We start from the raw sequence: 26630 nt of genomic DNA on the forward strand, positions 1-26630 counted from the left end.
CAGAAACATCTTCCACCAGGAAAGCTTCCAGATGCGACTGCAGCCCCAACTGACAGCTTGACTACCACCTCTTTCATGAGCCACAGGCATCCAGCTAAGCTGCACCGAGATTTCTAACCCACAGAAACGGTAAGATAATGTTTGCTGTCTTCAGTCCTTAAATTCTGGTGCAATGTGCTATGCAACAATAAATAAGACAATCCTGTCCAACTCTATAATTCAATACTCCTATGGTGTTTTAGGTATTAATATTTGGCTAGGCAAAAAATAAAATAAAATCCCTGTTCAACATGAGCAAATGAGTAACATTAGGACGGCAAAGTGGCAAATTATAAAACTTAAACATTTACACTTTCAATTCAAAAAATGAGATTATTAACAAGTGTAGCATTAGTCATATGGTGTTAAAATACACGCACTTTCAATAGGAATGGAGTATCTCATTAAAAAAATACACTAGCTATAACTAAAAATACAAACACAACCAATCAACTTTTTTTAACTGAAAACAGTTCATTTAAAAAGTAAAATGTAAATAACCACTAAACCATCTCAGTGATGTAGTGTCCCTTGCTTTCTAGAATTTAATATTACTGGTCGGGCGCAGTGGCTCAGCTTGTAATCTCAGCACTCTGGGAGGCCGAGGCGGGTGGATCACCTGAGGGCAGGAGTTCGAGACCAGCCTGGCCAACATGGTGAACCCCTGTCTCTACTAAAAATATAAAAATTAGCTGGGTATGGTAACACACACCTGTAATCCCAGCTACTTGGGAGGCTGAGGCAGGAGAATCACTTGAACCCGGGAGGCCGAGGTTGCAGTGAGCCAAGATCATGCCACTGCACTCTAGCCCAGGTAACAGAACAAGACTTCGTCTCAAAAAAAAAAAAAAAAAAAAAAAAAAATTTAACATTATTAAGCATTCACCAACTTTGAAAAATTCCATTTTGTCTTTATTAGTATAAACTTCTAAAGTTACAAACGCTTATCTACAGAGCTCTACGTATTTCTTCAATATCAGAGACTGGTAACACTGGTGGCTGATTCCAAGAAGTAAGCACAGTAAGATATTGGGGTACCTTTTTGAAAGTTCTAAACTTTTTTTATCCTTTTTTTGAGACGGAGTCTCGCCCTGTCACCCAGATTGGAGTGCAACAGCTCAATCTCAGCTCACTGCAACCTCCATCTCCCACGCTCAAGCAATTCTCCTGCCTCAGCCTCCCCAGTAGCTGGAGATACAGGCACACACCACCATGCCTGACTAATTTTTGTATTTTTAGTAGAGAGGGGGTTTCACCATGTTGGCCAGGCTGGTCTCCAACTCCTGGCCTCAGGTGATCCATCCGCCTTGGCCTCTCAAAGTGCTGAGATTACAGGCGTGAGCCACGGCGCACAGCCTAAAAGTTCTAATCTTCTGACACAGAAAAGATATTCCATGAAGTAACAAAAAAGAAAACTTTATGAACATAAAATTAACCATACAATTTAAATATTCTGTATGCCTTTTCTTCACAATATAAAGAGCTGGATAAATTAAAACACATGAAACTAGTATGTCTATAACAGCACTCTGTCATTGGCTAACATTCTGAAAATTCTACTTTTTTAACGAAACCAGTTATATCAGATTTACATCAATTTAAAATTTGTAATTTGTAATTATACCATGGACAATTCAGAATGCTCACAGTGGCACATGTCTTTAAGACTCTGTTTCTACTTTAAAGATATGCCCAGTCTACTGTCATATATTTTAAACAATTTGCTAAAATATCAAGACGTATCAATAAAATGCAGTTTTATACTACCTATGGTTTCATAAAATCCACCTCCTCAGCAGGGCAGGGTGCAGTGGTTCACGCCTGTAATCCCAGCACTTTTGGAGGCTGAGGCAGATGGATCACTAAGGTCAGGAGTTCAAGACCAGCCTGGCCAACATGGCAAAACCGTCTCAACTAAAAATACAAAAATTAGCTAGGCATGGTGGCATGCGCCTGTAGTCCTAGCTACTCGGGACACTGAGGCAGGCAAATCGCTTGAACCCGGGAGGCGGACGCTGCAGTGAGCGGAGGTCACACCACTGTACTTCAGCCTGGGTGACAGAGTGAAGACTCCATCTCAAAAAAAAAAAAAAAAGAAAAATTTAAAAAAAAAAAAAAATCCACCTCCACTATCAGAAAAGTTTCCAGCTACAGTTGATTCCAATTACAACTCAGTACTTTTAGAGAAATGTATCCTCGTGTCCCAGAAATGCCCTATCTGGTCAGGCATATTAGGACAGGCAATTCTAGATTCCAAACTACTAAATGAAAACAGGCAGGACAGTTTATAGGGAGAGGGCACTACAAACAAGGGAAGGCATGACGCTCATGAAGAATGGTCCAACCTGTAACTGCAATGTACTGCTGATGTAAGTCGTACTTTGTGAATTATCTGAGAAATTAAAAGCTGTACAAAAATTTGATCACCAATAATTAAACTACTTTATAAAATGGCACTGTTATTAAATATGTATAATTTTATATCAGCACCCATCCTACAGTTGATAGGCAATTCTCACTTAAATGTCTTATTTGACAACATGAAAAGCAAAAAAAATTTACTATCCCTATTCTTAAACTACAAACTGCTATGAAACTATCAATTCAATGCTTCTTACTTTAAAAAAGACATGGCGTCCTTTAAATAGTTTTTTAAAATGTTTTTCATTTTGATTTTTTAAAGTAGGTACCCAAAAATGCTGCTTTTACGTAAGGAAAATGGAAGTCTTACTTCACAAACTATTCTAGTGGAAAACTCTAAATACCACAGGCCAGGGAAAAAAAAGGAAACTAACATTTATCAGACACCAATTGTATAAGTTAGGTGCCACATTTTGCCATTTTTACATCAACTCATTTAATCCTCATCATCTTGGGATGTGGGCATTATCTCCATTTTTCTAGAGGTTGGGATATTTGCCTACAATCACGCTGCTAGGTTTACAACCCAGTTCTTTCTGGCCCAAAGTCCTCTTTTCTTCACTACACACCAAATTATAAAAGACTTGTCTTCTTTTAAAACAAAAAAAAATTTTTTTTTTTTTTTGAGACTGAGTCTCGTTCTGTCGCCCAGGCTGGAGCGCAAAGGTGCGATCTCAGCTCATTGCAACCTCCACCTCCAGAATTCAAGTGATTCTCCTGCCTCAGCCTCCCGAGTAGCTGGGATTACAGGCGCACACCACCACACCCAGCTAATTTTTGTATTTTTAGTAGAGATGGAGTTTCACCATGTTGGGCAGGCTGGTCTCGAACTCCTGACCTCCTGATCCACCTGCCTCGGTCTCCCAAAGTGCTGGGATTACAGGCATGAGCCACTGCCCCTGGCCAATGTTTTTTTATTTTTTAAGCATCAGTTTGGTGAAAAATAAAAGATTTGCCTTCTTATAATTTTTCCTAGAACAAAGTCAAGGGCTTGACATCTAGGACAACATAATGGCAAAGCTCCTATACAGAACTTGGGGAGGATTATTTAAAATCAAACGATGCATACATAAATAAAAATTATAATTATCACAGATTCTAGACATCTAATATTTTGTGTACCTATAAGAGGCACAAATATATATATGTGAATAATCACACTGTGCATGTCTCAAACTATGCAGTCTAATAGAGAATTCAATTTTGCAATATCTAGAGTTTTCCTCTTTATGATCTGTACACATAAATGATCAGATTCCCAGCATCGAACGTGTACAAAACAAAAGGAGATAATAATAGGAATAAACAGAAGGGTAGGCACAAAAGGGAAAAAAAAAAAAAAACCCTACCGTATCTTCTAGAACCTAAACAGGAAAACCGCTCTGCCTCGATTTCTGGATTGTTTATATATTTAAAGCTTGATGACTATCTTGGATTTTTTTATATTCACATTATTTATTGAAAAGCAAACCAAGCCACTCTTCCTAGCACTTCATTCCAGACAAGCCAAGTTAAGCTAAAATGTAAAATTTACATGGTTTTCCAAGCTCAAGTATTTAGGAGTTAAGGACCACAATGTATGTAACTTACTCTTAAATGGTCCAGGGGAAAAACATTTTGTGTGTGATAGAGAGCAGTAATAAATGCATAAAATGTTAACAGGTGAATCTGAATAAAGGTTACAAAGATATTCTTTGTATTATTATTCTTATTCTTGCAATTTTTCTGTAAGCTTAAAATTACTTCCAAATAAAGTTAAAATTTAATAATTACACAGCATTCTATTTGAAATTAACAATATGTACTTGGATTATACAGCAACATTCTTACAAATACAAAATACTGGTTTTTACGGGAAAAAATGCAGTAATTTGTGAGCAAGTACGTACCATATCCTACCAACTAATTATCACTTAGGAGTAAATTTCAGACTAGCCTACCATATAATGAAATGTGACAATGGTAACTTGACTTGAAACCATAGCAGGAAAACACAAACACACCACATAGTTTTGCATAACTGCTTCGCAAATTTAATACAGGCCTGCTGCAAAAAGCAGCAATCTACAATTAAAGTGATATGTGATATCTCTTGTTTGCAGTAAAATACAAACTGAACAATGAAAACCTGGTCATATTACAAAACAGAGATGGAGAGTAAGTCTTGGTTTTGATAGTTTTATTAAATAAGATTTTTCCACCACAGCTCAGTTCACAACAGTATACTTGAATCATCTAAAGAAAGCAAGGACAGGGAAGAAACATCCTGGAGAAATGTTGAAATCTTTTCTCCTCCAAGGTTACTATCACCCTGCCTGCCCATCCCAATTTTATTTCAAGTATTCACTATGCTGGTCTGAAACACAGGATGCATCAGAAGCCAAGTAATGCTCAGCGAAAGTTCACCAAAATTGTGAAATCAAACATTAAATAATAAACGTTTTCAGTTGACAGTAAAATATCTTTAAAAGATCATCTCTAGCCTTTCTTTCTGCAGGATCCACCCACTTTAAAATCCTTTGGTAAATTCCCAGGTCTACCCTAATTGAATGGTCCCTCTCTATCTGCTCAAGCAGTTCTTAACCCTTTGTAGTGGGGATAGGGGAAGGGGGACATCACGGCAAATATGGACCCTTACCAAAGAAAATTATTCACAAATGCAAAATTCTACACACATTTCCAAAGACTTTCAGAACCCCACGGCCATTATCCCCACCCCTCCCTAAGAATCCCACTGTGGCGTGCTCCTCCATAGCCTCTGCGGAGCACCCCCCGCCCCCAGGCCACAGCCACCGGCTCGCCCCCGGAGAGACTGGAGTTCCTGCTCTCACACAGCGGATTCTGTAACTGAGCTTTGTCTCCTCGCCCAACTCCCTTCACCCCGGCAAGGTCACTACCGCCAACTACCCCTTTAAGCCGAGCCATCACGGTAGGAGTTCGTAAGAGCCACAGCAGAACTTGCCTGTCATAGGATACATTTTGTCCCCTCGGCCCCACCTACCCTCCCATTTCGGCAAGTTACGTCTTTACCACTCGCCCATTCTACAGAAATAGCCGCCGCCGCCACCCTCAGGCTCGCCCCGGCCCCGCCGCTCCGCCTCCAGCGCCCCCAGGCCCATTCCCCACAGACCCTCCCCAGGCCGCCCTCCCCTGCCCTACCCCAGGCGCTCCCTCTCCCTCGCAGCCACACCGTGGCTGCACTCGCCGTCCCCTCTTCCGGCCGCTACCACCCCGGCCCCCAGAACCCCAGCCTCCCGCGCCCGCAGCCGCGTTCCTGCCTCCCCCACCTCCGCACCCCGACTTGGCCCAGCCTCCTCGCGTTCCTCCCGGCTCCTCCCCTCAGGACACCTGTGTCGTCCCACCCCCTCCGCCACACACGCCCCCACCCCCCACCCCAAATCCTTTGCCTCCCGGTCCTCCCTCCCACGCCGGTCTCCCCTCCCCCCTGCTGCCCCGAGAGAGCCCGAGGTGGGAGGGAAGGCGCGGGGGAGAGGAGGCCGCGAAGGGGGCCGCTCTTCTCCGGGTTCCCCGTGCCGCGGACCTGCAGGGCTCCCCAGCGCCCTCTGCCTCCTCCGCCGGCGGGGCGGAAGTCGGGGTCTCCCGGGCGGCCCCGACGAGGGTATTTACCTTCTTGCCAGGAACACTTTGCAGACGGCTCCAACATTGGCAAACAGTACAGAGAACTGACCCCGCTCGGCCGCCGCCGGCTTCCACCCCTCGGGCTCCCCGCCCCCCGCCTCCGCCCGCCTCCGCCCGCCTCCCGGGCGCTCCCGCCGCGCCCTCCCGCGCTCGCGCCGCGCGCCCCCGCCTGCGCAGCCGCTCCCGCGCCCCAGCACGCCCGGCCGGCGCGCGCGCCCGGCACCGGCTCTATCTCCGCTCCGCCTCTCGCCGGCCCGCGACCAAGCGCAGCCATTGTTCGCGACGCAGCTCCCGCCCCCTGGCGGCTGCCGGGCCCCCCAGCTGCAAGCTCTGCGGGGCTAGCGGCGGCGAGTTGGGCCCCCGAGAGAGGGCCGTTCCGGGGGGCCTTGGGCAAGCGGGCGAGCGACTGCGCTAGGAGCGCGCCCAGTCCGCAGTCTCCTCGTCCCCGGCGCGGCTCCCCGCCCCCTCGTCTGCCAGGGGTGGGCCTGGGGCAGCCCCTTCCACACCTGCAGTCGGCAACTTCCTTCCCCGCCCGACTGACCGTCTGCTCTTTCTGGTCCGCACCCTGTGCTCTGATTCCCCGCTCGTACCTTTCCCAGGCTCTCAGGCTGCCCCTCTGTGCTGTGCAGGGGACGCGCGACCATCCCGCGTCTGCTCCGGCCGCCGCTGTGCGACACACGGTTTAGCGGATCCTGCACCTTTCCAGACGGGGGAGGGGGCGAGGAGGAGGTTGCTTCACCGTCTCGTCCAGCAAACACCAGGGATCCGTAATCACCTGCTCGCCAAGACCCGCGGCGTGGCCAGAACTCCTCCTCCACCGAAAAAATTAGTCACATCAAAAAGAATCCTTGGAGCCAAAAATGAGAACCATTGAAAACAAAGCCCTAGATCCTAGATTTATGAGGCAAGAGTGCCAGAAAACAGAAATTACGTCTTGATTCGTCCTGGTTTTGATGTGGATTACTTTTGTCTAGATAACTTCAACCCAGTTAAGCTCGACGAAATTGAACACTTCGTTTAGTAACGGGCACCAAAAATAATCTGACAATAAAAGAAATTTCGAAATAGAACTATTAGTGTGCTTTCACAAACTTATTCATTTGCAACGTTATTTCTAGAGTTTCTTCCCGGTGTCACTTCTCTGAGAAATGTCTCCCAGGCCGGTGATTTCAGTCATCATCTAAAACCAATCTCCTGTCTACACCTGGGAAGATAGTGTGTGTCCTGGTTAAGAGCAAGGGCTCCAGAGTCAGATAACCAAGGCTGGATATCCGCTTACTAACTGGAGAGGAGACCACCGGCATGTTACTTATTCTGAACCTCAAGAGGAGACTACATGTGATATTTTGTATTTAAATGTGACAATACATACGAAACCCTTTAAACAGGGCCGGGCATGTAGTACCTCTCCTGGTACAATGTTAGCTACAGCTGTATTTTTCCTCCCAGAACTCTTTCCTATGCTTTTTCCCTCCTTTTCACCTCTGCCAGTTCCCTCGTATTGAACATGTTGCATCCTTCCTAAATTTGCAGCGCTCCTTCTAGCGGCTCACGCACCTAGTCAGCATTCTCATACAGTCATGCCTTACCTAGCCACAGGCATATGTTCTGAGGAACGTGTCATTGAGCGATTTTTGTTGTTTTGTGCACATCATAGCGTGCTCTTACGCAAACCTAGGTAGTCTAGCCAACTACTCGCTTTGGCTATATGGTATATAGCTGTTACTCCTAGGCTACAAACCTGTAGAGTGTGTTACTGTGCTAATACTGTAGGCAATTGCAACACAAGGTATTTGTATCTAAACATAGAAAACGTACAGTAGAAGAACTGTATAATCCTTTTCTTTCTTTCTTTCTTTCTTTTTTTCTTTTTTTGAGATGAAGTCTCAGCTCTGTCACCCAGGCTGGAATGCAGTAGCGCAATCACAGCTCACTGCAACCTCCGCCTCCCGGGTTCAAGCGATTCTCCTGCCTCAGCCTCCCTAGTAGCTGGGTTTACAGGCACATGCCACCAAGCCCAGCTAATTTTTGTATTTTTAGTAGAGACGGGGTTTGACCATGTTGGCCAGGTTGGGCTCGAACTCCTGACCTCAAGTGATCCTCCCACCTCGGCCTCCCAAAGTGCTGGGATTACAGGTGTGAACCACTGCCCTCAGCTTAAAGAACTGTATAATCTTATGGGAGCACTGTTGTATATGTGGCCCACCTGTCCATCACTGACGGAAAGAAGTTGGACCAGAAATTATTGAATCTTTTGAATGAATACCTTACTTTCCCACCAGCCATACGAAGGATCAAGCCGCCTACCTCTGTGTCTTTCCATAAGCTATTCTCTCTCCCTTCAGGCTACCCCTTCTCTCGCCTGGTGAACAAATAATCTTTCGTGGCATTCAAAAATCACCTTCTTGGCCGGGTGCGGTGGCTCACACCTGTAACCTCAGCACTTTGGAAGGCCAAAGCAGGCAGACCACGAGGTCACGAGTTCGAGAACAGCCTGGCCAACATGGTGAAACCCCCATCTCTACTAAAAATACAAAAACTAGCTGGGCATGGTGGCACGCACCTGTAATCCCAACTACTTGGGAGGCTGAGGCAGGAGAATTGCTTGAACTCGGGAGGCGGAGGTTGCAGTGAGCTGAGATCATGTCACTGCACTCTAGCCTGGGCAACAGAGCAAGACTCTATCTCAAGAAAAAGAAAAAGAAAGAAAAGAAAAGAAATCACCTCCTTGAGAGGCATTCTCTAACACTCCTCTAAGCAGGCCAGTGCTCTTCTCTTGTACCTCTCTTCTCTGATATTGTAGGTATGTTAGAATTGTGTTTTCTAGCCTGTCTGTATCTACCAAACATTGCATTGTTGACAGGCAAGCTCTGTGTCTCATGCATATCTGTAGTCCCAGCATCCAACAGCAAGTAGGTGGACAGTAAATCCTTTGGTATAAATGGATGAGTTTATACTTTTGGAAATAACTCTGAAGTGGTCAGATTTCATTCTCTTTGATTTGGATCATTAAAGTTAATTGAAAACTTTATCTCACCTGTAACTGTTCCTCATAACTGATTTTCAATCATTGGTAAACCCCAAATAGAATGAACTTTTCTAAGTCACAATTATCAGAAAGGAAATTGTTTTCTAACTTGACTCAGCACTTTCAGTTGCTCAAGCTATGTAGCATCCGTACATGAAATCACCTGAGTGACATGGAAATCCATACACCACTCTACAATCATTTTAGGATTTACTTTAAAATAAAATATTTGTATAGGAATTGAAAATAATGAATATTTAAAGAGCAGTGGGCCAGCCGGGTGCGGTGGCTCACGCCTATAATCCCAGCACTTTGGGAGACTGGCATACCACCTGAAGTCAGGAGTTCAAGACCAGTCTGGGCAAAATGGTGAAAACCCTATCTCTACTAAAATTAGAAAAACTACCTGGGCGTGGTGGTGTGTGCTTGTAGTCCCAGCTGCTCAGAAGGCTGAGGTGGGAGGATCACTTGAGCCTGGGAGGCAGAGGTTGGAGTTAGGTAAGATCACATTACTGCACTCCAGCCGGGGCAACAAAGCAAGATCCTATATCAAAAAATATAAATAAATAAAGAACAGTAGACCTATTAATAGGCAGCTGATTAAAAGCAACTGAGACCAGGCACAGTGGCTCATGCCTGTAATCCCAGCACTTTGAAAAGCTGAAGTGGGAGGATCTCTTGAAGCCAGGGGTTTGAAACCAGCGTGGGCAGCAAAGTGAGACCCCACCTCCATTTAATAAAAATAAATTTAAAATTAAAAATTTTTTAAAAAAGCATCTGATTTATCAACACATTTTTACCAGTTACCATGCAGTGAAATGTTCAAGCATCAGGAAAAAGATAATGCTTTCAAATTCACCATTATCGGATTTGAGCAGTTCGAACAGGACAGATTCCAGAATCACAAACTCCAGTTTCCTTCTATGTCCTCTTCTTTCTTATACTGTATCTTATATTATGATGCCCTTTTTCTGACATTTATTTTCCTGTAAATTCATCTAGCCCCCAGCACCCACCATAGAAGTTACCCTCCTTTATTAATGATATCTGATTTTTTTTTTTTTTTTTTTTTTTGAGACAGAGTTCTTGCTCTCGCCCAGGCTAGAGTACAGCGGTACGATCTTGGTTCACTGCATCCTCTGCCTACAGGGTGCAATCGATTCTCGTGCCTCAGCCTCCTGAGTAGCTGGGATTATAGGCATATGCCAGCAGGCCTGGCTAATTTTTGTATTTTTAGTAGATACAGTTTGTTTTGACATGTTGCCTAGACTGGTCTTGAACTCCTGGCCTCAAGTGATCCGCCCTCCTTGGCCTCCCAAAGTGCTGGCATTACAGGAATGAGCCACTGCATGGCCCTGAATTTATTTTTGTCACTACACACTCTTTATGTGTTTCTTCTACTATATCTTAAGCTCCTTGAAGGCAACAACAATGACTTTCTCTTCTTTGTCTCTCTGGGACTTAGCCCAGTGCTCACTAAATGCTTGTCAAATGAAGGGATTAGCAAATTTGACCAATATTTACTGAATACCTACTATGTGCCAAATACTATTCTTGGCCTACAGATGTATAGCAATGAAAAAAATCTGCAAAATCTTTGTCCTCGTGGAACTTACAGGGGAATGAATGATGAGGCCGGGCACAGTGGCTCACGCCTGTAATCCCAGCACTTTAGGAGATCGAGGCAGGCAGGTCACGAGGTCAAAAGATAGAGACCATCCTGGCCAACATGGTGAAACCCCATCTCTACCAAAAATACAAAAAAATTAGTCGGTCATGGTGGCACGCGCCTGTAGTCCCAGCTAGTTGGGAGGCTGAGGCAGGAGAATCAGTTGAACCTGTGAGGCAGAGGTTGCAGTAAGCCGAGATCGCTCCACTGCACCCCAGCCTGGGAGACAGAGGGAGACTGTATCTCAAAAAAAATTTTTTTTGAAAATTCCCAATATATTTATGTGTTCACTAATAAAATTATTGCTCGAAACTCAACTTGTTTTCATAATAATGTCAAAATAATTATTAGGGTATTAGCCACCTAAAACACTGCTAAGAAACAGTAGAAATAAATTATATTACAAAATAGGCTGGGTGCCACCGCTTGTGCCTGTAACCCCAGCATTTTGAGAGACAGAGGCAGGAGGATTGCTTGAGGGCAGGAGTTCAAGACCAGCTTGGGCAACATGGCCAAATCCTGTCTCTACAAAAAATAAAAAAGTAGCCGAGTATGGTGGTGCGTTTCTGTAGTCTCTGCTACTTGGGAGGCTGAGGTGGGAGGACCACTTGAGCCCTGGAGGTCAAGGCTGCAGTGAGCCGTGATCAAACCACTGCACTCCAGCCTGGGCAACGGAGAGAGAACCTGTCTCAAAAGAAAAAAAAGGTAATCAATTATGTATAAGAAACATCAGGTATATGAAAAAATGCTCAACATTACTAATCATCTGGAAAATGCAAATCAAAACCACAATGAGCTATCATCTTACCCCAGTTAGAATGACTGTTATCAAAAAAACAAAAGATAAATGCTGGCCAGGATGCAGAGAAAAGGAAACTCTTGTACACTGATAGTGGGAATGTAAATTAGTACAGCCATTATGAAAAACTGTATGGAAGTTTCTCAAACAACTAAAAATAGAACTGCCATACAACCCAGCAACCACCACTGTGTATTTATCCAAAGAAAAGAAAATATATAGCAAAGAGATATCTGCACCCCCATGTTCATTGCAGCACTATTCATAATAGCCAAGATATGAATCAACCTAAGTGTCCATCCGTGGATGAGTAGACAAATAAATGGGTATAATGGAACATCATTCAGCCTTATAAAAAGAGATCCTACCCCTTAAGACAAAATATATGAATTGATGATATTATGCTAAGTGAAATAAGCCAGACACAGAAAGACAAATATCACATGTTCTCACTCATACGTGGGAGCTAAAAAAAGCTGATCTCATGGAGATGGAGAGTAGAATGATGGTTACCAGAGGCTGGGAAGGGTGACTGGGGGAAATGAAGAGGGATTGGTTAATGGATACAAACATACAGTTAGATAGAAAGAATAAGTTCTAGTGTTCAATAGCACAGTAGGGTGGCTATAGTTAAAAATAATTTATTATATATTTTTAAATTGCTAGCAGAGAAGATCTGAAATGTTCTCAACACAAAGAAATGATAAATGTCTGAGGTAATGGATATCCCAATGACCATGATTGATCACTATACATTGTATGCATGTATCAAAATATTACATGTATCCCATATATATGTACAGATATCATGTATCAATTAAAAAAGAAAACTCTCAACTAATAAGAAAAAAAGAATAAAGAAACAAAAACATACTTAATGAAGTATGGAAAGATTATTTTTTAAGTCTTTTTTTTTCCCCCTGAGACGGGGTCTTGCTCTGTTGCCCAGACTGGAGTCCAGTGGCACAATCATGGCTCACTGCAGTCTTGACCTCCTAGGCTCAAGTGATCCTCCCTCCTCAACCTCCCAAGTAGCTGGGACTATGGGCATGTGCCACCACGCCTGGCTGATTTTTTAAATTTTTAGTAGAGACAAGGTCTCACTATGTTGCCCAGACTGGTCTTGAAATCCCAAGCTCAAGCGATCCTCCTGCCTTGACCTCCCAAAGTGCTAGAATTACACGTGTGAGCCACAGTGCCTATCCTCTTTTAAGTCTTATGGCACATGGTGTTCAATAATTTTTTTTGAATACAAATAATAGGAACCAAGTGTGGTGGCTCATATCTGTCATCCCAGCACTTCAGGAGGCCAAGACAGGAGGATCACTTGAGACCAGGAGTTCAAAACCAGCCTGGTCAACATAATGAGACCCTGTCTTTACCAAAAAAAAAAATATATTTTTAATTATCTGGGCATGGTGGCATGCACCTGCAGTCCCAGCTACTCAGGAGGCTGAGGTTGGATGACACTGATGTCAAGGCTGCAGTGAGCTGGGATGGTACCACTGCACTCCAGCCTGGGTGATAGAGTGAGACTCTGTCTCTAAAGAATAAAATTAAATTAAATCAAAAACAAAAATAAATAAAAAGAATAAAAAGAAAAAATTTGCCAAGCATGATGGTGCATGCCTGTAGTTCCAGCTACTCGGGCTGAGGTGGGAGGATCTCTTGAGCCCAGGAGTTGAAGGCTGCAGTGAGTCATGATTATGCCACTGCGCTCCAGCCTCAGAGTAAGGCCCTATCTCAAAAAAATAAATAAGTAAATAATAGGGACCCAATTATGCTTGTAATGACTTTTCTTTTTTCTCTATATCTATCATCTTGTCTCTGAATTTTTTTTTCATGGAGATATTCACATTTTCCACCATGCCAGAAATTTGGTCATCAGCCAGTCTATCTAGTATTTTGATTCTAATTTTTTCCTTAAATTTGTAACGGCATTGTTTAAGTTGTGATTTCATTCTTAATTAAAATGCAAGATAAGATAGCTTTACAGTCTGCCTTTCAACTCAATCTGTGTTTTATCATCTGTAGGTTGAAGGTTTTTTAATAGAATAGACAGATCCTACAAACCTTGGCTTGTCCTTGTCAGGTAACCTGTTTGAAGAGTCGTCAGCTGCCACATCAATGAGTCAGGACTTTCATGACTAAGTCATCCTGGGACCCCATGGAGAGCTCTAGTGGGGAGGAGAGTGAGGACTGAGACAAGCCCAGAGATGTTCCCATCCTCTCTGTGCATCCAGTGGTCACCAACAAGATAAAAGTGAACCAACTGCAGTCACAGGGGGGAGCCCCCAAGAATTGCCCCCACCTCAAAGACTGCAACACACCACGATGTGGGATTACACTACTGTGGAATTGGTGGAGCTGGGAAATAGGTTCAGACACAAGGGGAGCATCGATAGCAGGGTGGCTGCTCCATCTAGGAGATGTGAGGATGGAGGGTATTATACTCCGCAGACTCAGGATAGTAAAATGGCATCCATTAGAAAACCCATCAGAAAAATATGTTACATTTTTCTATAGTGCAAAGCCTTCATAGAAATAGTCTTCTGTTCCATGAGGTATTTTTCTTTTAACTTGAGTTCTTCCTTGATCTTTTGAATACAGTGTTCCATTTATTTATTTATCTAGCTATAATAATGGCATAATTTAACATACTTTATTCTTATTTAGTTCATATTTAATCTCGAAAACTGTACCCAGATCCTCTATTAGCTTAGCTTTGCCTGGTCTAATGGGCTTCCGGAGAAAATAAGATTTTATTTCACTAGTTTTTAGGAGTGGGAAAAGGTCTAGAAGCTGGTTTTATTCCACCCTCTTTACCTTAAATATCTAATACTTTTCTTTGAACTATACAAATATATTATATATGTAACAAAACCTAGAAGTGTAACTTGTTAATTATTATTTAAATGTCCTTGCAATGCAAATAAATTTGTGACATCTCTACACACAAGAGAAGGAGGAGGGGGCTAGGGGAGAAGGGAAAGATGGCAAGTATTGCTTTTTAAACAAGCACAATGACTTCTTTAAACACTTCTTAATCGTGACTGTTTTGGCAGACATCATCTTAGCTTCACTTCTTCTTTCCTTTTCAATAACTTTTCCAAAAGACTTCATTATAAACTTCATAAAACATTCTTTTTCTCTTGCCATTTATAAAGGAGGAAAAAACCTAAAAATTTTGGCTATGTATACCTGTATTGAAGAGGAACAATTCCAGGAACTGGGGATGAAGGGGCAGACAAGTAGATTGGCCACACACAATGGCAGTGATACAGAGAAACTACAGACAATATCTGAACAATTTTCTGTCATCTCTCTGTATCACTACCATTGTGTGTGGCCAATCAATTAATATTTCTCTGTCCCTTCATCCCAAGTTCCTGGAATTGTTGCTTCTCATTTTTTTCTTTTCTTGGCTAATTGTCAGTGGAATTCTGAATTTGAGACATATTGCAGTTTAATAAGGCACTCCAAAATGTAGCAGCTTTTCAAGCAACAATTTAATTCTGGAAGTTCAGGCAGGGCTCAATATCTTATCTCTGCCCCATGCAGTGTCAGCTAAGGGCACCTCAAAGGCTGGGAGCCCAAATCATGTAAGGACTTACTCATATCTTTTTTTTTTTTTTTTTTTGTTTTTGAGACGGAGTCTCACTCTGTCGCCCAGCCTGTAGTGCAGTGGTGCGATCTCAGCTCACTGCAAGCTCCGCCTCCCAGGTTCATGCCATTCTCCTGGCTTAGCCTCCCGAGTAGCTGGGACTACAGGCGCCTGCCACCACGCCCGGCTAATTTTTTGTATTTTTAATAGAGACGGGGTTTCACTGTGTTTGCCAGGATGGTCTCGATCTCCTGACCTCGTGATCCACCCACCTCGGCCTCCCAAAGTGCTGGGATTACAGGGGTGAGCCACTGCGCCCGGCCAAGACTTACTCATATCTGTAGTTGATGATGGTTTTCCACTGGCACGGCAGCTGGGGCTGTCAACCAGAACGCCCACATGTGGCTTCTCTATGTATCTGCTCTATGTAGGGCTTAGAGAGGAAGGAACAAACCCTGAATCTGGACCCCTCACAGCATGGTGGTTGGGTTCCAAGAAACAAGAAGTAAAAGTCACCACTTTCTTTTTTTTTTTTTTTTTTTTTTTTTGGAGACGGAGTCTCGCTCTGTCGCCCAGGCTGGAGTGCAGTGGCCGGATCTCAGCTCACTGCAAGCTCTGCCTCCCGGGTTCACGCCATTCTCCTGCCTCAGCCTCCCGAGTAGCTGGGACTACAGGCGCCTGCCACCTCGCCCGGCTAGTTTTTTTGTATTTTTTAGTAGAGACGGGGTTTCACTGTGTTAGCCAGGATGGTCTCGATCTCCTGACCTCGTGATCCGCCCGTCTCGGCCTCCCAAAGTGCTGGGATTACAGGCTTGAGCCATCGCGCCCAGCCAAAGTCACCACTTTCTTAAAGCCTGGCCCAGAATTCAAATATGCTTTGAATTCTGCCATATTCTACTGGTCAAAGCACACAGTCCAGATTCAAGGGGAGGGCACCTGATTCTTTCCTTCCATGGGAGGCACGTGAGAGGATCTTAGAATCACATTTAAAACTCCACACATTCTCCTGTAATCCCAGCACTTTGAGAGGCCAAGGCAGGCGGATCATTTGAGGTCAGGAGTTCGTGATCAGCCTGGCCCACATGGTGAAAACCCATCTCTACTAATAACGCAAAAATTAGCTGCCCATGGTAGCAGACACCTGTAATCCCAGCTACTTGGGAAGCTGAGGCACAAGAATCGCTTGAATCTGGGAGGCAGAGGTTGCAGTGCGCGGAGATCATGCCATTGCACGCCAGCCTGGGTGACAGAGTGAAATTGTGTCTGAAAAACAAAAACAGAAAGCAAAAAAGCAAAACCAAAACATACCTCCACACATTCTCTGAAACATATCACCATGTCTTTTCACTGTATTGCTCCTGTGTTAATATAAAGGTGACACAGAAAATTTCCTTCCATTGGTACCTACGCGTGTCTGCATGAATCATCTCAGCTGGCTTAATTCATTTAACACCTTTCTTGTGCTGAAGACAGATATGCACACCTGCACTACAGAGATTACAAACACCAGATTGAAGTGGAACAGGCCTTACTAGTCTTTTTTAGTCTATTCTCCTTCCCAGGTCAAGGGGGGATGCTTCAGGCAAGTTGAAACAGTCAGTAGTTGCAGTAGCAGCTGAGATGAAGGAGTAAGTTGGAAGCTGGAGGAAACTCCCAGGCAGTAACGTGCAATATGTAACATTTAGTCATGGCCTGTTTCTGGGACATGCTGCAGCTGAAAGTGGGCCATGATCTCAGTAGGGAAATGGCCTAGGGAGGGACCAATGGAAGGCTGTCTGACAAGGTCGGGTCAGGCTAGTAGTTTCAGAGTGCTCAGTACCCAGAGCAGGGTTTGTTCCTTCCTCTCTCAGCCCTACCCCAGCATCACCTGCAGGCCTGAGCCCTTCATTCATTTTCTCATTGAACAAACATGCCTGCCAGTGGCAGTGCGGCCTGCTGGTATGTTCAGATATTGTCTCTAGTCTCTCTGTATCACTGCCACTGTGTGTAGGTAATCTGCTTGTCTGCCCCTTCATCCAAGTTCCTGGAATTGTTGCTTTCTCCATCCTGTTGACTGCTCTCCAACACACACACACACACACACACACACACACACACACACACACACCCCACATACCATTTCTTTTTTTCCCTTTTTTTTCCCCCCCGAGACAAAGTCTTGCTCTGTCACCCAGGCTGGAGTGCAGTGGCGCAATCTCGGCTCACTGCAACCTCCACCTCCCAGGTTCAAGCAGTTCTCCTCCCCCTGCCTCCCAAGTAGCAGGGATTACAGGTGCCCACCACCACACCCAGCTAATTTTTGTATTTTTAGTAGAGATAGGGTTTCACTATGTTGACCAGGCTGGTCTCGAACTCCTGACCTAGTGATCCACCCACATCAGCCTCCCAAAGTGCTGAGATTACAGGTGTGAGCCACCGTGTCCAGCCTCTCTTTTTTCCTTTTCAACTTTTATTTTAGAATCGGGGGTACACATACAGGTCTATTACAAAGGTATATCACACACACACCATTTTTTAAGATCTAATATACAACTTTCTCCTATCTAGGACCTGCTGGCCTCTATGCCTAGGGCTGAACTCAGTGCCCTCTTCCTCTCCTCTTAAGGATATCTTCGTTTAAGTGTTGTTCCAGACATCCATGAACAATAAAACCACAGCTACCTTAAGACTTGTATGTTGACCCACTCTTTTCCTTTCCTCCTCCCCTCCAGCTTTAACCGCCAACCTTTACTTAGTTTGAAATGAGTTTATGATACCTCCTCAGAGTTTTTCTAACCTTTTGGGGACCTCTGCTCCTAGCTCCCTAATTTGCTTGGAACTGCACTAAGAAGTATACCCTTGACTTTTCCAAAGTCACTCTGACCGGATCACCACTATGCTATATGGTGCCTTTGTGAAAATTTTTTTTAAAGTACATCTCTGGATAGTCACAGATATTTAAGCACAAGTGTTGTGGAGTAAGCCTCACCTTTGTGCCTAGAGAAAAGGAGTGAGCAGAACATGCACAGACTAAGGTATTTTGTTTTGTTTTGAGACAGAGTCTTGCTCTGTTGCCCAGACTGGAGTGCAGTTGCACGAACACAGCTCAATGCAGCCTCAACCTCCTGGGCTCAAGCAATCCTCCCACCTCAGCCTCCTGCATAGCTGGGACCACAGGCGCATGCCACCACACCCAGTTAATTTTTTTTTTTTTTTTTAGTTGAGACAGGGTCTTGTCATGTTGCCCAGGCTGGTCTTAAACTCTTGAGCTCAAGTGATCTACCCACCACAACCTCTCAAAGTGCTGGGATTACAGGCATGAGCCACTGCGTCCAACCAGTCTAAGGTATTTTGTTATAACAGCCCAAATTTACTAAGACAGAGCCCGTTTGCTGGGGCTTTTGCGAACAAACAACTCAGAACACTACGCATATTGTCTTTGGGCTATCAAGCTCGGTCAATTCCCTTAAGCTAGTTGGTAGCTTACTCAATACCCTTACCTTAGAAATGGTCTAGAGGCTGGACACAGTGGCTCATGCTTATAATCCCAGCACTTTGGGAAGCCAAGGAGGGAGGATCATTTGAGCCCAGGAGTTTGAGACGAGCCTGGGCGACATAGCAAGACCTCATCTCTACTAAAATTAAAAAGAAAAAGAAAAAATAGCCTGGTGTGGTGGTGCACGCCTGTAGTGCCAGCTACTTTGGGGACTGAGGTAGGAGGATTGCTGGAGCCCGGGATGTTGAGGCTACGGTGAGCTCTGATCATGCCACTGCACTCCAGCCTGAATGATAGAGTGACCCTGTCTCCAAAAAAGGAAAACAGAAATGGTCTAGTCTTTTCTGTTTCACTCCCATGTTGGTGCCACTTTTCCACTTCTAGTTAGTGTCTGTCTCCCCCTTCTTACAAGAACAGAAGGAATTAAAATACTCATCACTAGATCCTATCAGGTCACAATTTTCCCAGCACTTCCTTTAGAGACAGGGTCAATGAATACTGTCAGAATTATCCTTGGATCCTCTAAAATCAGAACACAAAGCCAGAACCAGTCTAAAGACAGGGCTAGCAATATTAAGCATGGAGAATTTTAACCTATGGATTCCCAAATTCTAGATCATAAGCAGGACTGATCCAGAACGTCATGTAGCATAATTCCCTGGAGTCATTACACTGGACATTAATAGATGTTATGTCAGTAAAGAATTCTTTAATTAAATACATCCAAGAAGCTGTGAATTCAACAAAGTTAAAGAAGCGTGGCCTGGTGCAGTGGCTCATTCCTGTAATCCCAACATGTTGGGAAGCTGAGGAGAGAGGATCCTTTAGGCTCAGGAGTTAGAGATCAGCCTGAGCAACAGAGTAATACCCCATCTCTACAAAAAAATTTTAAAAATACCTAGGCATGGTAGCGCATGCCTGTAATCCCTTCTACTCAGAAGGCTGAGGTGGGAGGATTGCTTGGGCCCAGGAGTTGGAGGTTGCAGTGTGCCACTGCACTCCAGCCTGTGTGACAGTAACACTCTGTCTTTATAAAAATAAAATAAGAAGTTTTATTTTTTTAATTGCAGAACTTCTCAAAATCTTCTGCCAATATAAATGAAGTTTGCAAGAAAGGGATAGGACCTGTTCTGTACCCAAGGCCCATTTGACCGTAGGAACTTTTTGGCAGGAAGCACATCAGTGGAGCACATTTTGGGAAACCCAAAGGCACAGTTGGAGATCAAGCAGAAGGGCTCTACCTGTGGTGGAAAAGAAGTCTCTGATGTTCAGCTAAGAATGGGAGTATTTCCGGTAAAATGAAAAAGATCATTACGTTGCTAATTTTGCCTCCATCTTTAACCATCAATTGACTTTTATAGGCTTTCTCTCTGTTTTCTAGTAGCTCTACTTTCTTAATGTTTAGCTTTAAAATGTCATCTTGGACTATTGATGGTCCATTCAAGATGTACAACACCAACTCTGGAGGCAGGTGATCACCAACCTTTCATTAGAAAATAAACAGTCAAGACAAGTAGAAGACATGACAATGTCTACAAACATAGATTTCAATGCTTTAAAGCAGAGGCCAGCTGGGCGTGGTGGCTCACGCCTATAATCCCAGCACTTTGGGAGGCCAAGGCGGGCGGATCACGAGGTCAGGAGTTCTAGACCAGCCTGGACAACATAGTGAAACCCCGTCACTACTAAAAATACAAAAATTACCCAGACGTCGTAGTGCACACTTGTAGTCTCAGCTACTCGGGAGGCTGAGGCAGGAGACTCGCTTGAACCCGGGAGGTGGAGATTGCAGTGAGCTGAGAGCTTACCACTGCACATCAGCCTGGGTGACAGTGCGAGACTCTGTCTGGAAAAAAAAAAAAAAAAAGCAGAGGTCACAAAAATAAATAAATAAGTAAATAAATAAACAAAAATAAAGCAGAGGTCAGTGAATCAAATCTGGTCTGCTGCCTGTTTTTGTAAATAAAGGGTTTTTGAAATATACCTATGTTCTTTCATTTATACATTGGTTTCATAAATCTGCAGAATTGAGTACTAATAGAGAATCTAGGGCCCCACCAAAACAAAAATATTTCCTATATAGCTCTTTATAGAAAAGTTTGCCAGCCCCTACTTACAAAAGAAAATAGGCCAGGTGCAGTGGCTCACACCTGTAATCCCAGCACTTTGGGAGGCTGAGGCGGGTGGATCATTCGAGGTCAGGAGTTTGAGACCAGCCTGGCCAACATGATGAAACCGCATCTCTACCAAAAATGCAAAAATTAGCCGGGCATGGCGGCACGCACCTTTAATCCCAGCTACTTGGGAGGCTGAGGTAGGAGAATCACTTGAACTCAGGAGGCAGAAGTTGCAGTGAGCAGAGATGGCGCCACTGTACTCCAGTCTGGGCGACACAGTGAGACTCCATCTCAAAAAAAAAAAAAGAGCAAATGAAAGGGATGTTAATTCAAAACTCACTATGTGTCTTTTTCAAAGTCATATTTCAATGAGTTTTGCTAAGCTGAAAATAATGCAATTAATGATATTATGTGTACTGTAGCCATTTCTGTGTAATCTGAATCATTTCCTTTCTCTTTTCTTGGATAGCTCCTCTTCCATATATAAACCTCTCTCCTAAATTTGAAAGGCATATGGAAATCACTTTTCAAATTGGTACTCCTGGCTTAAAATGGCAGTCTGAACACATCCATTTATCTCTCCTCCCTCCAAAATCTTATTATGATGAAGTGAAGAATTTAAAAGGCATATGCCCACAAAGACAAATAGAAGAAACAAAGTGATGGAGCAATGATAACGAACTTAATGAGTCTGGAAAGCGGAAGCCTCACTAACCAATACAAAATGAGCTGACTTTACAAGAAGAATCCTGGCAAAGCTCAGGAACGGAGGCACCAGATAGTGTTTAGAAGAGATAAGGCATCAGGCTTATAGCATAACTGAGGGGAAAATCTGTATAAGGAACCGTTAAATTAGTTTCCACCCCCGCAGCAAACACCTCAACGACTCTCTTGTCTCAGCCTCCCAAGCAGACAGGAGGTTTATTTTCTGGTGAAACTGACCCTGGAAAGAGGCCCAGGACTCACAAACACCAGGCAGAGAGCCGGCGGCAAAGGTAAAAGAACGACCACAGACTTGGTACAGGTGAACCCACCTGACACACACACGAAAACTTCCCTCACCCTCCCCAGCTACTCGTTGTCCACGGAAATTCATTCTCCTGTCTTCCACGATGATGGAGTTGTAGCTGGGTAGGTAGGATGTCAGGTTGGGAGCACACAGCCAGCTCACTGAGGGTAAGTGTGACCACACAAGGAAACTCACCGGAGGAATGGACACAGACACATTCCTGCTCCTCAATTGCTCCTTGCTCCTCTTTTCTCCAGCTTAAGCATACGCTAGCCTGAGGCCCTGTTTCTACCACAAAAAGGACAATGTCCTAGGGCAGCGTTTCTTTTCTTTTTTCTTTTCTTCCTTTTTTTTTTTTTTTTCTCTCTGAGACAGGGTCTCACTCTTTCTCCCTGGCTGCAGTGGTGTGATCTCAGCTCTCTGCCTTGAACTCCTGAGCTCATGTGATTCTTCCACCTCAGTCTCCTGAGTAGCTGGGATCACAGGCATGTGCCACCATGCCCGGCTAGTTTTTTGTAGTTTTAGCAGAGACGGGGTTTCATCATGTTGCCCAGGCTGGCCTCAAACTCCTGACCTCAGGTGATCCACCCACCTCAGCCTCCCAAGGTTCTGTGATTACAGGTGTGAGCCACGGCATCTGCCTAATTTTTGGATTTTTAGTAGAGACAGGGTTTCGCCATGTTTCCCAGGCTGGCCTCAAACTCCTGACCTCAAGCAATTCACCTGCCTCAGCCTTCCAAAGTTCTGGGATTACAGGCGTGAGCCACCACGCCCGGCCTTTTTCTTTTTTAAAAAAAGCTACTTTTGGCTGGGCGTGGTGGCTCAAGCCTGTAATCCCAGCACTTTGGGAGGCCGAGACGGGCGGATCACAAGGTCAGGAGATCGAGACCAGCCTGGCTAATACGGTGAAACCCCGTCTCTACTAAAAAAATACAAAAAACTAGCCGGGTGAGGTGGCGGGCGCCTGTAGTCCCAGCTACTCGGGAGGCTGAGGCAGGAGAATGGCGTAGACCCAGGAGGCGGAGCTTGCAGTGAGCTGAGATGCGGCCACTGCACTCCAGCCTGGGCGACAGAGCGAGACTCTGTCTCAAAAAAATAAATAAATAAATAAATAAATAAATAAAAACATAAAAATAAAAAAAAATTTAAAAAGCTACTTTCGTAACAAATTAGGGAGCTTCTTTCTAAGATGATGAAATGATCTGGAATTAGGTTGTGGTGATGGTTGCACAACATACTGAAATACACTGCATTGTACACTTTAAAAGGGTGAATTGTATGGTATGTGAATTATTGTATCCCAATTTTTAAAATACATGGAGCTAAGTATCAGTAGCCATAACTAAAATAGGTGAGAAGGACTGGCGTGGTGGCTCACGCCTGTAATCTTGGCACTTTGGGAGGCTGAGGCGGGCGGATCACTTAAAATCAGGAGTTTGAGACCACCCTGGCCAACATGGTGAAACTCCCTCTCTACTAAAAATACAAACATTAGCCAGGCGTGGTGGCGCATGCCTGTGGCTCCAGCTACTTGGGAGGCTGAGGGTGGGAAAATTGCTTGAACCCGCCCTGCACTCCAGCCTGGGAAACAAAGTGAGTCTCTGTCTCAAAAAAAAAAAAAAAAGAAAGTGGTAGCCTCTGGAAAGCTCAACTGGCACATAGGAAGAGATAGAGCTGATAACTCCTGCTTTTTCTTATGTGTTGTGTTTGACATTTTAAGCTATATGCATACATTACTTTGATAAAAATAAAACTTACTTTTGAAAATCACCATCACAAGTCTCCCCAAGCCTCAATGGAGTCAGTATTGAAATTAAAACAATGTTAGCTAATTACGTAACTCCTTTCCAAAAAATGGCTTTTTACTTTTGGATAGTATTGGAATCTGTTTTCCTGCCTGAACAATATTTTCTTGAATTTAAGATCTAGGAAGGCATTGGGAAAAGGAAGCACAGAAATAGAGGTGGCACTGGTTAAATTGAAGCCAAGAAGAATCTAAATTCAGGGAAAAACTTAGGTTGAGCCAAGAGCTTTTTACTTATAAAACTGGTTAAACGCTGATGCTTGAAAACGAAGTTAAGAAAAGGAAGGTATTAAATTGTAAAATATACTCACTTCCCAAATGAAGATAGGAATATTCTGATTGAACGTGAAATCAGAAATAAAGTACTTAGCAAGCACCCGAGAACAGTTTGTCTTAAACTAACTGTACTGAAGTACTTTTTTTTTTCCAATCATGGACTGATAAAAACACAATAAAAATGAATTACCAGGTCAGGTGCAGTGGCTCACACATGTAATCTCACCACTTTGGGAGGCCAAGGCGGGCAGATCACTTCAGGTCAGGAGTTTCAGACCAGCCTGGCCACATGGAGAAACCTTGACTCTACTTAAAATACAAAACTTAGCCGGGCATGGTGGCAGATGCCTGTAATCCCAGGTACTCAGGAGGCTGAGACTAGAGAATCACTTAAACCTGGGAGGTGGAGGTTGCAGTGAGCTGAGATCACACCATTGCACTTCAGCCTGGGTGACAAGAGTGAAACTCTGTCTCAAAAAAAAAAAAAAAAAAAAGAATTACCAGAAAAATGAAATAAAAAAAACAAACACATATAAACAAGGCTGAATTTTCATTCTTAGCTTAAACAGGTATAATATTACTCTGACAAATTGCTAAAAATGTTTCTAAATATGCATTCTTAATTTTTATACTCATCTGTTCGTAAACTGTTTGTTGTTTTTTAGGGACAGGGTCTTGTTATGTTGTCCAGGCTGGTCTTGAACTCTTGCACTCAAAGGATCTTTCCACCTCAGCACCCTAAGCATCTGGGACTACAGCACATACCACCGTGCCCAGTCTTTATAAATTGCTAAAAAATGGTTCATATAGGCCGGGTACGGTGACTCACACCTGTAATCCCAGAACTTTGGTAGGCCGAGGTGGGTGGATTTCCTGCGGTCAGGAGATCGAGACCAGCCTAGGCAACATGATGAAATCCTGTCTCTACTAAAAATATATATAAAAAATTAGTCAGGTGTGGTGCTGAGCACCTGTAATCCCAACTACTCAGGAGGCTGAGGCAGGAGAATTTGTTGAACCCGGGAAGCAGAGGTTGCAGTGAACTGAGATCACTCCAGCCTGAGCAACAAAAGTGAAACTGCATCTCAAAAAAAAAAAAAAAAAAAAAAAAAAAAAGTTCATATAATGGCACAGAGCCATGGGCCAACTTTGAAAAGCACAGCTCTGGCCGGGCGCGGTGGCTCCAGCCTGTAATCCCAGCACTTTGGGAGGCCGAGACGGGCGGATCACGAGGTCAGGAGATCAAGATCATCCTGGCTAACACGGTGAAACCCCATCTCTACCAAAAAATACAAAAAACTAGCCGGGCGAGGGGCGCCTGTAGTCCCAGCTACTCAGGAGGCTGAGGCAGGAGAATGGCGTAAACCCGGGAGGCGGAGCTTGCAGTGAGCTGAGATCGGGCCACTGCACTCCAGCCCGGGTGACAGAGCGAGACTCCGTCTCAAAAAAAAAGAAAAGCACAGCTCTAGAAACTGGGGAATTAGATCCTTGCAATTATTGAATAAATCTTAAAATGGTTTCAGAAGCAAGAGGCTACTAGAACCAAAAATTTAAAAATAGCAAGGAAAATAAAATTGTCTGATAGTTCTGTATCAGAGCATTGAATAAAAACCATTCACTTATAGAAAAGGCTGCAATTATTTTACAATGGCAAAAACTGGGTGCAAGCTAAATGGACATCAATGAGAGATGGTTAAAAGTCATAATACATCTTTACTATGGAATTCAGCATAGTTTTTGTTTGTTTGTTTGTTTTTGTTTTGTTTTCTGAGTTGGAGTCTCACTCTGTCACCCAGGCTGGAGTGCAGTGGCTCCATCTCAGCTCACTGCAATGTCTGCCACCCAAGTTTAAGTGATTCTCCTCCCTCAGCCTCCTAAGTAGCTGGGATTACAGGCATGTGCCACCATACCCAGCTAATTTTTGTGGGTTTTTTGTAGAGATGGGTTTTCACCATGTTGGCCAGCCTGGTCTTGAACTCCTGACCTCAAGTGATTCACCTGCCTTGGCCTCCCAAAGTGCTGGGATTACAGGTGTGAGCCATTGTGTCTGACGCGCATAGATTTTAAAAGAAGATGTATTCACAGGTATTGGCCTGGCAAAATGTCCTTGTTACATTATTGAATGAAAACACACAAACAAAAACAAGTTCCACAGCACTGTATATAGAATGCAATCCCATACATTAGAAGGGGAGCCCAGGCTGCGTGTACATATTTACATTGTAAAAGTGTAGAAAAATATCTGAAAAGAGATGCACCAGACTGTATACCTTCATTACCCTTAGGGGCTGGGAGAAAAGGGACAGAAAGTGAGAAACTTTCACCTTTTACTTTCACCAATAGTTCATTCATTGGACAAACAGGTACTGAGCACCAACTGCCCTAGGTGGCAGGAAAATAACCACAACAGATGACAAGCAAGTAAGCAAAGAACTTAAAGGAATGTAGAAAAACAGGAAGGAGAGAGGAAAAGGGGAGGGAGGAAGGGAAGGGAAATAAAAGCAAGTTCCAGAACATTAGAGAGTATTTTGTCCCACATATTAGAGAGTGGGCCTGGCTATATGTCAATATGTATATAGTGAATGCATTGGAGGAAGGCGGGAAGGGAGAGGAGGGAGGGAGGAGAGGAGAAGAGAGAGAAAAGGAGGAGAGGAAAGTGAAAGGAAAGAAAGCAAGGAGGCAGGGAAGAATGGAGGAGGGTAAACTTCAGATGGTTTGAAACCAAAGCAATGAAAGGAATAAAGAGTGAC

At 43.9% G+C, this 26630-nt stretch overlaps 1 protein-coding gene across 45 annotated transcripts in view; it reads right to left on the bottom strand.

Moving 5' to 3' along the window:
• Window positions 1–6145, bottom strand: part of STAU2 (staufen double-stranded RNA binding protein 2) — a 332176-nt gene extending 326031 nt beyond the window's left edge. For all 45 annotated transcript variants that reach the window (XR_013397304.1, XR_013397307.1, XR_013397305.1 and 42 more), the window contains exon 1: window positions 6088–6145. The gene's annotated coding sequence lies outside the window, so the exon portion shown is untranslated. The remainder of the gene's footprint in view (window positions 1–6087) is intronic.
• Window positions 6146–26630: the final 20485 nt, after the last annotated feature.

The sequence above is a fragment of the Macaca mulatta genome, chromosome 8 (genome assembly GCF_049350105.2).
Source record: "Macaca mulatta isolate MMU2019108-1 chromosome 8, T2T-MMU8v2.0, whole genome shotgun sequence".
Classification (NCBI taxonomy): domain Eukaryota; kingdom Metazoa; phylum Chordata; class Mammalia; order Primates; family Cercopithecidae; genus Macaca; species Macaca mulatta.